Consider the following 14,528-nt stretch of genomic DNA (forward strand, 5'->3'; position numbering starts at 1 on the left):
TGGTCAGAACCTGCTGAATACCACCTCCGCCTCTCATCCTTAATTTTTGGAAGAATCATTCTCTTATTTGGCTTTTTTCAGCCTCAACCATATCCTGTTTCATTTAATTTATCAAGCAAACTTTTTCACAATTCCCATTAGCACAGTATGATAGACTTATGTGGCGCCCTGGGACATAGTTACTTTTGCTCTGCTCCAAGTAGTTTCCAGATCTTCCTGTCTTAAAATCCACTTCCTATTTATCCTTTTTGGTGATTGATCTATCTTCTAATCGTCGCTTTTGGGTCTTTCCTGTCCTTCTTGCTCTTTATTTTGTTTATTCATTCCCCCCCCTCCTTTTTTCTCTTAAGTCCTTTTTTCCAGGATATATTCGTAACACTACCAAAAAGTAATTTCTCCTGCATGTAGAATTTCTCATCACCCTTTCATTTCTTCATCAGAAACAATTCAATCAATCATGCTTGTAGGTTCATATTCATTTGCCATGTGAAAATATGAATAAAGTATGATTTTTTTGTTGTTGTGAGTTGCGAAGTCGTGTCCGACCCATCGCGACCCCATTAACAGCATTCTTTCAGGCCTTCCTGTGCTCTACCATCCCCTGGAGTCCATTTAAGCTCACACCTACTGCTTCAGTGACTCCATCCAGCCACCTCATTCTCTGTCACAGTGATGTGCGGTGAGGATTATGGTTGGCGAGGCAAGAGCGCGGCAGCGGCAAGAAGCAACGTGCCCACCGCTGTGTCCAACTGTCCAGGCGTCTCACGTTTATGGCGGACATAGCAATAGCAGTTAGACTTATATACCGCTTCATAGGGCTTTCAGCCCTCTCTAAGCGGTTTACAGAGTCAGCATATCGCCCCCACAGTCTGGGTCCTCATTTCACCAACCTTGGAAGGATGGAAGGCTGAGTCAACCTTGAGCCGGTGAGATTAGAACCGCTGAACTGCAGATAACAGTCAGCTGAAGTGGCCTGCAGTACTGCACCCTAACCACTGCGCCACCTCGGCTCTTAACATAATATAAACACGAGATGCCTGGCCTGTCGGACCCAGCAGCGAGAATGTCCCTGCTGCTGCCGCGCTCCGCCGCCTCGCCCCCCGCCTCCTCCGACCCCACCGCTGTGTCCAACAGGCCAGGCGTCTCGCATTTATGGCGGACATAAACATGAGATGCCTGGCCTGTTGGACACAGCGGTGAGAATGTGCCTGCCGCTGCTGTGCTCCACCGCCTCACCCCCCCCTGCCTCCTCCAACCCCACCGCTGTGAAGAAAGACATGGACACACACAAATTCCTCACAATAAAAAAATACAAATTAAATTACAATAATTTTGAATCCCCCCCCCCTCCCTCCGTCCGATCCACATACCTTTTCCAGCTGTGGATTTCAACTCTCCTCTTGTCCGCCCGCCATGATGAAAATGTAAAAAAATTAAATAAAAAAGCGACTTAGGCACGGTTTGCTGCTCCCAGATCAGGAGGCGGGAGAATCATGTGCCTCCTTTGCATAAGGAATTTTTCGCCTTTTAACCCTTGCTTAACTCTGAGCAAGGGTTAAAAGGCAAAAAATTCCTTATGCAAAGGAGGCCCATAGTTCTCTCGCCTCCCCCTGCAGTTAGCACTAAGCAGACTCAGAGTCACCGTGACTCTCGAGTCTGGCAGCAACTACCTTAGTCTTTTTCCTTTTAATTATCCTTTTCTTTTCCTCATGACACTGGTGCGGCCCCTCCTCCCCTGACTGCACGTCCCTGCTCTGTCGTCCCCTTCTTCTTTTGCCCTCAATCGTTCCCAGCATGAGGCTCTTCTCCAGTGAGTCCTTCCTTCTCATTAGGTGTCCAAAGTATTTGAGTTTCACCTTCAGGATCTGGCCTTCTAAAGAGCAGTCAGGGTTGATCTCCTATAGGACTGACTGGTTGGATCGCCTTGCATCCCGTGGGGTTGATCCAGCCCGCAGGCCGTGAATCTGACACCCTTGCTCTAGAGATTCCCATGCTAGTATTCTGAATCCTACCAAATGGGAAGTACATTCTGTTTGCTGACAAACACTTGAGATGCTTTCAGCCATTTTCCATGGTTAAAAACAAATCCCAAAGCAGATAATGAGAGCCGAGGTGGTGCAGTGGTTAAATGCAGCACTGCAGACTACTTCAGCTGACTGCAGTTCTGCAGTTCGGCTGTTCAAATCTCACCGGCTCAGGGTTGACTCAGCCTTCCATCCTTCCGAGGTGGGTAAAATGAGGACCCGGATTGTTGTTGGGGGCGATATGCTGACTCTATAAACTGCTTAGAGAGGGCTGAAAGCCCTATGAAGCGGTATATAAGTCTAGCTGCTATTGCTATTGCTAGAATGAAATTGGTAGTCTTTACAAAGCTATATTGTGTTTATGCCACAACAATTGAACAAATCTACTTTTCTAGAAACTATTTCAAATGAAGAGGCAAGTAGCGTGCATAACCCATTTCCTTGTGTTGCATGCTCTCACGAGTACTCTACTTTTCCCATAGATAAAGCTAATATTTTGCTTTATTTCGGCACAGCAGGATGAATGCCACTTTTGAAGGTATATGAAATCCTAAATTAATTTCTTTCTTTTATTCTCTTCTTCCTTTTGTTTTATTTATGTATTGCTTTTAGTCTATTAGTTTAACTCCCAGAGATTTTCTTGTATTTGATTGGCATCAATAGCAATAGCAATTAGACTTATATATACCGCTTCATAGGGCTTTCAGCCCTCTCTAAGCGGTTTACAGAGTCAGCATATCACCCCCACAGTCTGGGTCCTCATTTTACCCACCTCAGAAGGATGGAAGGCTGAGTCAACCCTGAGCCGGTGAGATTAGAACCGCCGAACTGCAGACAACAGTCAGCTGAAGTGGCCTGCAGTACGGCACCCTAACCACTGCGCCACCTCAGCTCTTTGCAAATCACTTTGTGCTTTATTTGTAAAGACAACTTTGAAATTATCTCTGTCTGTATTTTTCTTCTGTTCTATACAAAAGAAAATGACAATGACAACATCAACAACGCAAACACCATTGTGTGTTTGGGACTAAGAGTACACTATGCAATAAAGCTTAGACAAGCTCCCAATTTTTATTCACGATCCCTAAATATTAGACAGACGCCCATTAATGCATCACTTATATTGTAGCTTGAGGCTTGTGAGACGTGATACAGAGAAATAAACTGTTCTTTTTGGAAACGAAAGAGGGAATTATAGAAAAAAGAAGCAAAGGAACAATAAAATAATCTACTTGACTAACCTGATGTGTGAATTGGCCAATTATGAAAATAGGCTGGCAACAATTCTGCAATCAGCAACATTTGCTCACTGCCATTGTCAAACTAGAATCGTTGCCAGCTTTATCCAGAATTAGATTGTTTGCACAATATAGAAGCATTACCAAGAATGTGAGACTGGTGACTAGCAAATGTAATTTTGGCCTCCTTGAGTTATGACCCCAATTGAGGCCAAAATAATGTTACTAAGACATTTGTTAAGGGAATTCGGCCCCATCTTATTTTCTTGCCACAGTTGTTAAGTGAATAATTGCAGTTGTTAAGTTAGTCACACGTTGTTAAGGGAATCTGGCTTCCCCGTTGATTTTGCTTGTCAGAAGGTCGCCAAAGCTGATCACGTGACCTCAGGACACTGCAACCCAGGGGTGAAATTCAACAGGTTCTGACAGGTTCTGGAGAACCGGTAGCGGAAATTTTGAGTGGTTCGGAGAACCGGCAAATGCCACCTCTGGCTGGACCCAGAGCAGTGTGGGAATGGAGATTTTGCAGTATCCTTCCCCTACCACGCCCACTAAGCCACGCCCACCGAACCGGTAGTAAAAAAATTGAAATTCACCACTGCTGCAAGCATCATAAATATGAACCAGTTGCCAAGCATATGAATGTTGATATTGACCATGAGTATACTGCAATGGTCAAAAGTGTGGAAAAGGCATAAGTCACTTTTTAGTGCTGTTGTAACTTTGAACAGTCACTACATGAGCTAATGTTGTAAACTGAGGATTATCTGTAATAATCTAAATCCGCTGAAAGTGAAATGACGTTAGAAGACAGTGAATCAATCTTCTTAAGGCTCTCCTCTGATATGCGTCATCAGTTCCTGAGGTCACAATACTGTATCATGTGTTTTCACTGGAGAACAAACAAAGGCAGATAAAAATATTTTTCTTTTTAAAAAAATCCATTTTTTTTTTAATGTAAGGTGGATTTCCAAAATTTAAAACAGATCATAAAATTTTAATTTGGATTTTTAACATTTAGGTCAGATTTTAAACTTTTTGTTTTTGAAGTTGTGTCATTAAAAATATAGTATCTGGAGGATATTACATTTATATTATATTTAATCTCTTTTAATAGTTCTAATTTCACTGTATTCTACTTCCTAAAGTGGAGTGGAGACATCATTTAACAGAGTGGCTGTTTTATGATTTATCCCCAAAACTGCAAAGAAGGCCAAGAAATAGAGAATTTGGGCAAGGAAGACGAACGGGAAAGAAAAAATGAAAGTAAGTAGGACACATCAGTTGATGTTCCAAAATTCCCGCTGAGTAAGCATAAACTTGACATTTTGGGGACAATTTAACACTTGTCTATTCAAAGTTGAAGATCACAGTTTATTAATATTACATATTGTAAAGAAGAGAGCCATTATATATTATTCATATTTAAAGAAGAGAGTGACAAAAACATGCGTATTGAAACTCAAGCCAAAAGAAATAATAATAATAACAAATAAATAAAATCAACAAGAGTTACTTTTTTTTTGAGGACAACATTTTGGAACAACAGCAAAACTTTTCTTTTCACGGATAACATTTCTATCAGGTGTCGATGAAGCCCTTTAAGTGAATGAACAAAAGCCTACTTACCGCAATTTATTTTATTCTCAGTTATCTGTGGCAATTGGTGCCCTGGGATGCTTTGATATTTAATCAACAATCAGGAGGAACAGATATAGAATCACAGAATTACAGAGTTGGATGGGCCCCTGGAAGTCTTCTAAGCCAATCCCTTGTCCAAGCAGGAAACTCTATACAATTTCAGACAAATGATTGTCCGTTCTCTTCTTAAAAACCTGCAATGTTGGAGCATTCACAACTTCTGAAGGCAAGTCATTCTGTTGATTAATTGTTCTAACTGTCAGGAAATTTCTCCTTAGTTCTAGGTTGCTTCTCTCCTTGATTAGTGTATTGAAACTTGGCTCGATACTCATGTATTAATTAGGGCATTTTTAGGAAACCTGACATAAGGACTTTGTCTGCTGTGACTCCAGTCCTTTGGAACATCACGCCTTCCAAAGTGAGATCTGACCCACCCTTTTGGCCTTCTGAAGGGGCCTGAAGACCGACTGACTCTACCAATTGGCCGGGGGCCCCAACAGGTCATTCTGGAGGTTGTCAATAGATTAAGATAAAATCCCACCTCCTCCCCATCTTGCTACTTTCTTTCCAATCTTGTTAATTTAAATCAATTTAGTGTTATCTATTGTATTAAAATGCTAAGGCTTTAGTTTGTTTACATTTTTGTAAGCCATCTAGAGTCACCTCTAGGTGAGATGGTCAGCATATAAGTTTAATACATATATACATACTACATATATATATATATATATAGATAGATAGATAGATAGATAGATAGATAGATAGATAGATAGATATAGATATAGATATAGATATAGATATAGATATAGATATAGATATAGATATAGATATAGATATAGATATAGATATAGATATAGATATAGATATAGATATAGATATAGATATATAGATAGATATACACACACACACACACACACACACACACAACCCAAATATGGGAGGAAGTTCACTGCTTCCATTCTCTGTCCATCGGCTCGTCACAAGAGACCATCCAGACAGAAACCCAATATTTTTACTGTTGCCTTTGTTACATTTGTGTTGTATTTGTGCTGATAAATAAATAAAGGGAGACTAGTATAGATCTATTTCAAGCTATTTAGCTCTCATCAGCTAGCCATACCCTTACTGGGATTCGAACCTGGGCTGTATTACATATTAGGCAGATGTGTTAACCACTAACCTTTATTTATTTATCAGTACAAATACAATACATACATACATACATACATATATGTATAACACACACACACACACACACACACACACACACACACACACAGAGTATTTCTCAGACTTGACAACTTTGAGTCATGTGGACTTCAATTACCAGAATTCTCCTGCATGCTGGTTGGGGAATTCTTAGCGTTGAAGCCTACATGTCCTAAAGTTGCCAAGTTTACATAACACTGCTACAATAAATTGCTAAAGTAATTCCAAATGTCGAACATGCAATTTTGCAACCAAGATGAGAACGCATCTAAAAATCATTATTTCAGTCGTACGCCAGCATAGGATGGCATATAACAGTGCAAATAGCACTCTTCAACCATCTCCACGGCAATCGAAACTTGGTATTACCGACATAATACGGCTCACATTTTACATCTGTAAGTTGTAGTGCTAATGCCAAGCAAAGAAATAAAATAGCGGTAAGGTACAATATAAAAAATAATGAACGGTACGTTTATTTCAGTATTAATTTGGCTCAAAGTTATAAAATGTAAAAATGTTCATCTAATGTTGTCTTGGAATTTGCAAAAATTGCCGACTCTTGTTCTCGGCTAATTCCTGGTGAGCTTTATGAGCTGCAACAGAAAAAGAAACAGCTTTCCACATAGTTTATGATTATAATCCATCAGTGGCATTTGCAAAATAGCTCAAGAGGTTTTGAAAAGATTGAAGGAAGCTGCTCCATAATCTCATTTTTGTCCAGTCACAGAGCCTCCAGGGACACAGAGACATATATGAGGGATCTTCTTACAGCCGAGGTGGCGCAGTGGTTAGGGTACAGTACTGCAGGCCACTTCATCTGACTGTTATCTGCAGTTCAGCGGTTCAAATCTCACCGGCTCAAGGTTGACTCAGCCTTCCATCCTTCCGAGGTGGGTGAAATGAGGACCCGGATTGTTGGGGGCGATATGCTGACTCTGTAAACCGCTTAGAGAGGGCTGAAAGCCCTATGAAGCGGTATATAAGTCTAATAAATAAATAAATAAATAAATAAATAAATAAATAAGTTGTTCTCAGGGAATGCAGAAGAGAAAGCATTCAAATCAGGGATGGGTTTCAAAAAATTTTACTACTGGTTCAGTGGACGTGGCTAGATGGGGCATATGACTGAGTGGGTGTGGCCAACGTGATGTCACTCACGCACTCAGTCACATCACCCCCTAACCAAAGAGAGAGCCGAGGTGGTGCAGTGGTTAGGGTGCAGTACTGCAGGCCACTTCAGCTGATTGTTCTCTGCAGTTCAGTTCAATTGCTACAAAGTGAGAGTAGGGAGATAGCAAAAAAAAAAAATTGAAGTGCTCCAGAAACAAAATGAATGCTGTCACTTTATGCCTCTCACTTTATGCCTCTCACTTTGTAGCAATTATTCAAAAGAAAACACTAAGTCTGTTAACACACACACACACACCCGTTAAAAAAATTATCTTTGGACTATTTGCAAAGTGCAATGAACAGCTGGCTTATTCTGGTGGCAATCTGGGAATCAAATTGGGAAGAAAACAATGGAAAAATCAACACCAAACTCCTCAATATGCAGTTGAAGAAAACGAAGAAGGTTTGGTACTCGGTTCCACCACAAAACCGCGTTCGACTAAAGCGCGCTCGACGAAACCGCGTAGCTGACGTCATCACAGAGCGACAACAGCGCGGAGACAGAAGCACGCTGTAAACGCCAAACCTAAAATTAACCCCTAAACCTAAACCTAACCCCCCTAAATCTAATCCTAAACCTAACTCTAAACCTAACCCTTAACCTAACCCTAAACCTAACCCTAAACCTAACCCTAAACCTAACCCTTAACCTAACCCTAAACCTAATCCTAACCCTTAACCTAACCCTAAACCTAACCTAAACCTAACCCTTACCTTAACTTGAATCGGCTTGCTTTCAAAGCGCTATTTAAAACACCCTTCTTTCTCCGCGCTCGCTGTTGTCGCCCTGTTGATGACGTCAGCAACGCGGTTTAATCGGGCACGCTTTAGTCGAGCGCGGTTTTGTCGTGCCACGTTGGTACTCACCATAAATCTTATTTCTGTGGCTTTGAATAGAGTGCAGAATAACCATTTTTATTTCTGATGTGGCTGGTTTGAAAGGAACTAGGTGCAACTACAGTATAAGTACTGTGGCCAACTCATTTGCTTGCTAATACTCTCAGGATAAGAATCAACTGCCGAAAGAGTACATTACAAGGTGGCGCAGTGGTTAAATGCAGCACTGCAGGCTACTGCTAGATCAGCAGGTCAGCGGTTCAAATCTCACCGGTTCAGGGTTGACTCAGCCTTCCATCCTTCCGAGGTGGGTAAAATGAGGACCCAGATTGTTGGGGGCAATATGCTGACTCTCTGTAAACCGCTTAGAGTGGCCTGAAGGCCTATGAAGCGGTATATAAGTCTACTGCTATTGCTATTGCTATTGCTATCATCATCATGAAATGATTCTCTCTTCATAATGCCAGCTATAATAAAAATCAGGGCAAAGCATAATTGAATTGAGAAATATATATTCGGGAATGAAGTATAGGAGTGTTTGTTGGAATCACTTAGTCATTTATTTGTGTTTGCAGATTACTGAAACCGTAATCCAACTTTTAACAGAAGTAACTTTTATGTTGGTATAGAAACAGTATTACTTTCTTTGGAATAATTCATTCAAAATTGAGGAACAAGGCAACGTCGTTCCTTCGTGCGTGCCTTGGTTTGTACAGGGCGGGGCATAACCTTTTCCTAGGGGGTCACAGCAACACTTGTAATAACAACACAAATAATTCATACACCATTCGAAAGCCCATCAAAAACTGAGTTTATTGACACGATTTAATAGTCAGTATGACCACCATTAGCCCTTCGAACAGCATTCAAACGAGGTGGATAAGAACACAACAAATCTTCAAACAGTTCCGTTCGATTTTCCAGATTTTTCAACACAGTTTCCAAATTCATTCTCAAAGTTTCAACCGAATATCGATTTTGACCTTGCTCCTGAATCATCAGAGCTTCCACTTCATCCTTAATTATGGCCCCAATGTTCTCTGCCGGATTGAGATCTGGCGAATTTCCCGGCCAGACGTCATTGCCCCAAAATTCGACATTGTTTTCCTTTAACAATTGCTGAGTCGCATTTGCACGCATGCAAGGAGCTTTGTCATGAAGAAAGACAGCCTCACCAACCACCAAGACATTGTCTGGATCACTGAGAAATGGAATGACATTCTCCAATAAAATTTTCTCACGGAAATAACTGCCATCCCAGGATTCCCCTTTATCCTTCAAAACCCAATGCAGTTTCTTGGCTGTGAAAATGACGAAAATCCCGATGCAAGTCGGATTGCGAACGATTTGTTGATATCGTTCATGTTTGGCGATGTCGTCGACGTCTTTAGTCCAAATTCGATCGTTCTGGAAATTCGGTTTTCGAATGGCATAAACGAAGAATTCGTCAGATGGCGCCAAATGAAGAAAATCTTCCTCGGTCCATTCAGACAACCAATCGCACAACCAAAGCCGATCTTGAACGTGTGTTTGAGTTTTCAATGGTTTGCAAATGACGTGGAATGGCTTCAAACCTCATTCTCGATATCGGCCGATTGTCCTTTGATCAACTCGTTTTCCACGAATTTGAAGGATTTCTTGGGCCACTTTTCGGTTTCCTTTTCGTTGTTTGCGACTGCCAGTTGCAATGATGGCTTTGCTTTCTTGGGACAGTTGCAGAGGACGCCCTTCTCCAAATTTTGTGAAACATTCTTGGGCTGTTTTGTTCCAATTATCAGTAACCCAATCCGGATGACGTTTCAATTTGTTTGCAATCCATTTTCGATTGATAAACATCGCTCCAGCATCGCGAGCCTCTCGAAAGGCAATGCATTTTATTCTGTCAATGATCCTTTGTTCTTCCGAATCGAATTTTCCAGCCATTCTTAAAGCAAATTTAACATTTAATAGCTCATTCAATTCAGTTTTTTATGGGCTTTAAAATGAGGTGTCGCGGAAGTTGTAAACTGCTGTCGATCTTGCTGTGACCCCCTAGGAAAAGGTTATGCCCCGCCCTGTACAACATTGCTTGCTGATTAATCGCGATTTATGCTTGTTACACTTGGATAAGTGCTTTGGTGTTTCATGTAAACTTGATCCGTGCAGAAGGTGGAAGAACTGCAGCGTTTGTAAGAGCTTTTGTTTTGAATTCTTATCGGAGATTTGTATTAATGTTATTTCTGGGCTCGAAGCCAGTTTGAACTGTGAACTGATAAAGAAAAGTTCCTTTTAAGTTGCCTGCCTGAGTTTGTTAACGAGCCGTGAAGGTGGGGGGGGACAGAACAGATATCTATGATTTCACGCACTTTTGCCTCAGATCTTGCTTTGCTTAGCTGCTATCTTTTCATAACCAGTAAAAGTACTCTTAATACTGCGAAATGGAGTTAAGTGGTTTCTTTCTTAGTTGCTGAGGGAGGCTGGCTTGACATATATCCAGTAACATTACACCTTTATAACACATTCAAAGTAAGGATTAATTAACAAAATTTCTAAGCCTTTTTTTCCAAGTCACTGTTTGCAATTTATATCCAAATTCCTTAGGTTAAACCAGTACATATGTATATCATTAACTATATCTCTTATCATTTCATTATTATTGTTATCATTAATATTTGTTAACAAAATCATTTACTATTTATATCCAACTTCCTCATATCCAGCCAACACAGAAATGTACCTTGTTGGCATTATCGATTATTTATTTAACATAGCAATCTAAAAATTACTAAATTACTATTTACTACTACCAGACTTAGCTACTTTTTATTATCAACTTTCATATATCAACCTGTATCCTTCCAATAGGCATATAGTCTTATTTATTTTGCCATTTGTGGAATTAATCTTCTGTTTATTTCCTTGGTAAAGTTTTTATGGACATCTCTCCACACCTTGTTACTTGTTGCATCTCTCGGGTAATCTCGGCACCCTCCATTTGCTACTTTAATTAATTTATCTTTGGTTGTCAATCGTGCTTCTGGTAAGGTTTCTCTCCTTAAAATCATCATTTTCCCCTTTTTCCTTCTTCTGTGCCTTGAAATTTGGGGTAGAGCTCCAGCCCATCAAATTCCCTTTTCTACACTCCCATTTTTTCACTTTCAACCACATTCACTTCACAAATCAAATAATCAGTTTTCTTATCTTTGTATTCATTTCTCTCTTCAATTTTTGGTGCTCCATCTCCATCATTTTTTTCTAGTAAAAACTCTATCTTCTTTTCAATTCTCCCAGTTACCTCCAGTAAATTTTGAATTCCATCCCAAATATTTTGCAAAATTAAAGTTTCCTCTTGTGAAAATTGATCCATATTTCCAAATTGTAAAATGCTGCCACTCTAGCTTTCCAGACTTTTTTTATATTTAACTTAAATGCAAGATCATTTGTAATCTTCACAAGAAAGGGGTTCTGTTTTTCCCCCTCTCCCAGTGCTGATAAAGCTCTCAAATGACACCTGTGTAAACACTTCGTGCCCTTGGCTCTTATCACTTTTAATTATAGAATTTTGAAGTACAGAAACAGTAAGATCAAAGGAGAAACAGGAGAAAGTGCATAGTTTCAGAAACTCTAGCCTCTAGCCTCGGAGCAGCAGTATTACTTCCTTTCACTCTCTAATGTTGTCTCAGGCTTAAGGGAAACAAAGTTCCTAAATGGAATTTAATAGCAAATAGTAGAAACTTTTGTTAAAATAGAGGAGGTTTTAACCCTTAAATTAAAAAGTAAATCAACAAAAAATAGAAGAAAAACCGGTCTGTTCACTTTAAAAAGAGGAGAGAGAGAAAAAGCATTTCAATCCGCAAAGTATAATTACCAAAAAGAAAAAATATATACTATCCAAAACAATCCAATGCAGGTTAATTTCACCGCTTACTTCTTCTGCTTAAGGATTTAATTTAGCTTAAAAACAGAAAGGATTCCTCACCAAATGGACACACTTTCTCTTTCTGCTTTCCTTCTATTCTGGAGCCATCCCAACTTCATCAGCCTAGGCTGCCTTTTGCCGCCAGCTTGAAAATCTTCTCTTGGATCTATCAGGGACTTTGCAAGGCCCTTAGATCAGCAAGACGTAGTCTTCTTGTTCACTATCTCTTCAGGATGGTTTAAGTCCGATTGAACCACCCGGTGGCAAACCGTTCCGTCGCGACGTTGGTTCCTCCTTCCTGGGTTTCAACTTCTAATCCCTCTGCCTAATGTCTTCTTCTTGACTAGCTCCACTCTTGTCTTACTATAAATGCCAAATAATAACTTCTATTTCTTGACAGCTTCTCCACCTCTTGGTACTCCACCTGATCCAGAAAGCAATACTTGATATACTTGTATTACACAGAGCTTTGCTGAATGTACAGTATAGTTATGTGACATCAGGTATTAAACCAGGAATGCAGGGCTAATATCCCTGCTGTACACGAATTCTACAAATTATATCAGTTTGCATCTATTGCATCTTGAGGGTAGAACAAGAAGCAATGGGTGGAAGCTGATCAAGGAGAGAAGCAACTTAGGACTGAGGAGAAATTTCCTGACAGTTAGAACAATTAATCAGTGGAACAGCTTGCCTCCAGAAGTTGTGAATGCCCCAACACTGAAAATCTTTAAGATGATGTTGGATAGCCATTTGTCTGAAACAGTATAGGGTTTCCTGCCTAGGCAGGGGGTTGGACTAGAAGACCTCCAAGGTCCCTTCCAACTCTGCTATTGTATTGTATATAATTTCTACAAAGTCTAATTAATGTGGCATTCTTCTTTTTCCCAAAGAAATCTTTGTGCTAGTGGAGAATTAGACCTAAAGACCTAAAGACTATGTGAGAATTAGACCTAAAGACTATGTGAGAAGAGAAAGAATATACAATTTGATGAGCAATGGAGCATTCAGGATCTAATATTGTCAGTTCAAAGCAAAACTTTATAGGACAATATCCACAGTATCAATTATTTTGACCAAGGTGGTAACTTACATTGGTTAAGATGGGGGCTGGGGGGGTGGGGAAATCTCATTGTCAGGAAATATTAACCGCTACGTAATGCATTGGATTTGATGTGAAATGTTGTTTGTGAAAATGCTTTCTCTTAAATAACTTTTCAATTGCGCCAGCATTAGAAGCGAAAGATGTAGAAAGCGACTGCCAGCTTTCTAGCTTTCGCTGACATTTTTGATTCTCTGTGGCTTGCCTTTCTTCATCACCCCTTGACTTTGTGGATGGAATTACTCATAGAGCTATAGTGTATGGTGATTTATGTCCAAGCACAGTTTGCCTTAAATAACTTGGCTCATGAAATGAAAAAAAAAATCCCCATCTGCCATCTCAAATCAAAAGCGCCACTCCAGATAATTGAAGGAGAGAAACCTGGACAAACTATCCTGGATATTGAAAATGGGACTATAGCTTTTTCCCCCAAGTTCCGCTGGATTAGGTGGAACTATAGTTAACACCTGAGAAATTGCTATCCAGTATAAACAAAAAAATATGCTTGGAATACATAATAAAACTTGAGTTTGTTTCTAAACAGATGGACAGTGAATTCAAAAGCTTGGAAAGTAGCTTATCTCGAGTCCATGAAAACATTAAGGTTATTAAAGTTTAAGCTCTCAGGTTTGAAATATGGAAGAACTGAAAAAAAATGTATTAATTATTTCTCACAAAACTATGAATATGAGCTTAGGGGGTCATGATGAACTCACGATAAACTCATGGCAAATTAACAAACTGAACTTTTAAAGCAGGGGTCTCCAACCTCGGCAACTTTAAGATGTGTGGATTTCAACTCCCACAGTACCTCAGCCAGCCTTAAAGTTGCCAAGGTTGGAGACCCCTGATTTAAAGTCCTCAGAAGTAATTTAAAAATTAATTGTGGTGCAATGTAGCAATAGCAATAGCAGTTAGACTTATATACCGCTTCATAGGGCTTTCAGCCCTCTCTAAGCGGTTTACAGAGTCAGCATATCGCCCCCACAATCTGGGTCCTCAGTTTACCCACCTCGGAAGGATGGAAGGCCGAGTCAACCTTGAGCCGGTGAGATTTGAACCGCCGAACTGCAGATAGCAGTCAGCTGAAGTGGCCTGCAGTGCTGCACTCTACCCACTGCGCCACCTCGAGCAGAGTCAGCTCGTTCCCAAGAGCAAAGAGACCACATAGCTTGGAAACTTTGATATGAAGAAAATGGACAAAGACCGACTCCTCTAGCACATGTCATATACAGTAGTTATGCTTTAGTCTGGCAAGATTTCTGCCTATAGCAGTGGTGAGTTGCAGGGGGTACACCTCGGTATGACTGTACCGGAGCCTGCTCGGAGCACCGGGTACCATTCTGGTACAGTGCTCCGGAGGGCCCAACCACCCACCCTCGCTCCTTACCTGTCTTTAAAGTCTT

This window comes from Thamnophis elegans, chromosome 15, assembly GCF_009769535.1.
Source record: "Thamnophis elegans isolate rThaEle1 chromosome 15, rThaEle1.pri, whole genome shotgun sequence".
Lineage (NCBI taxonomy): Eukaryota > Metazoa > Chordata > Lepidosauria > Squamata > Colubridae > Thamnophis > Thamnophis elegans.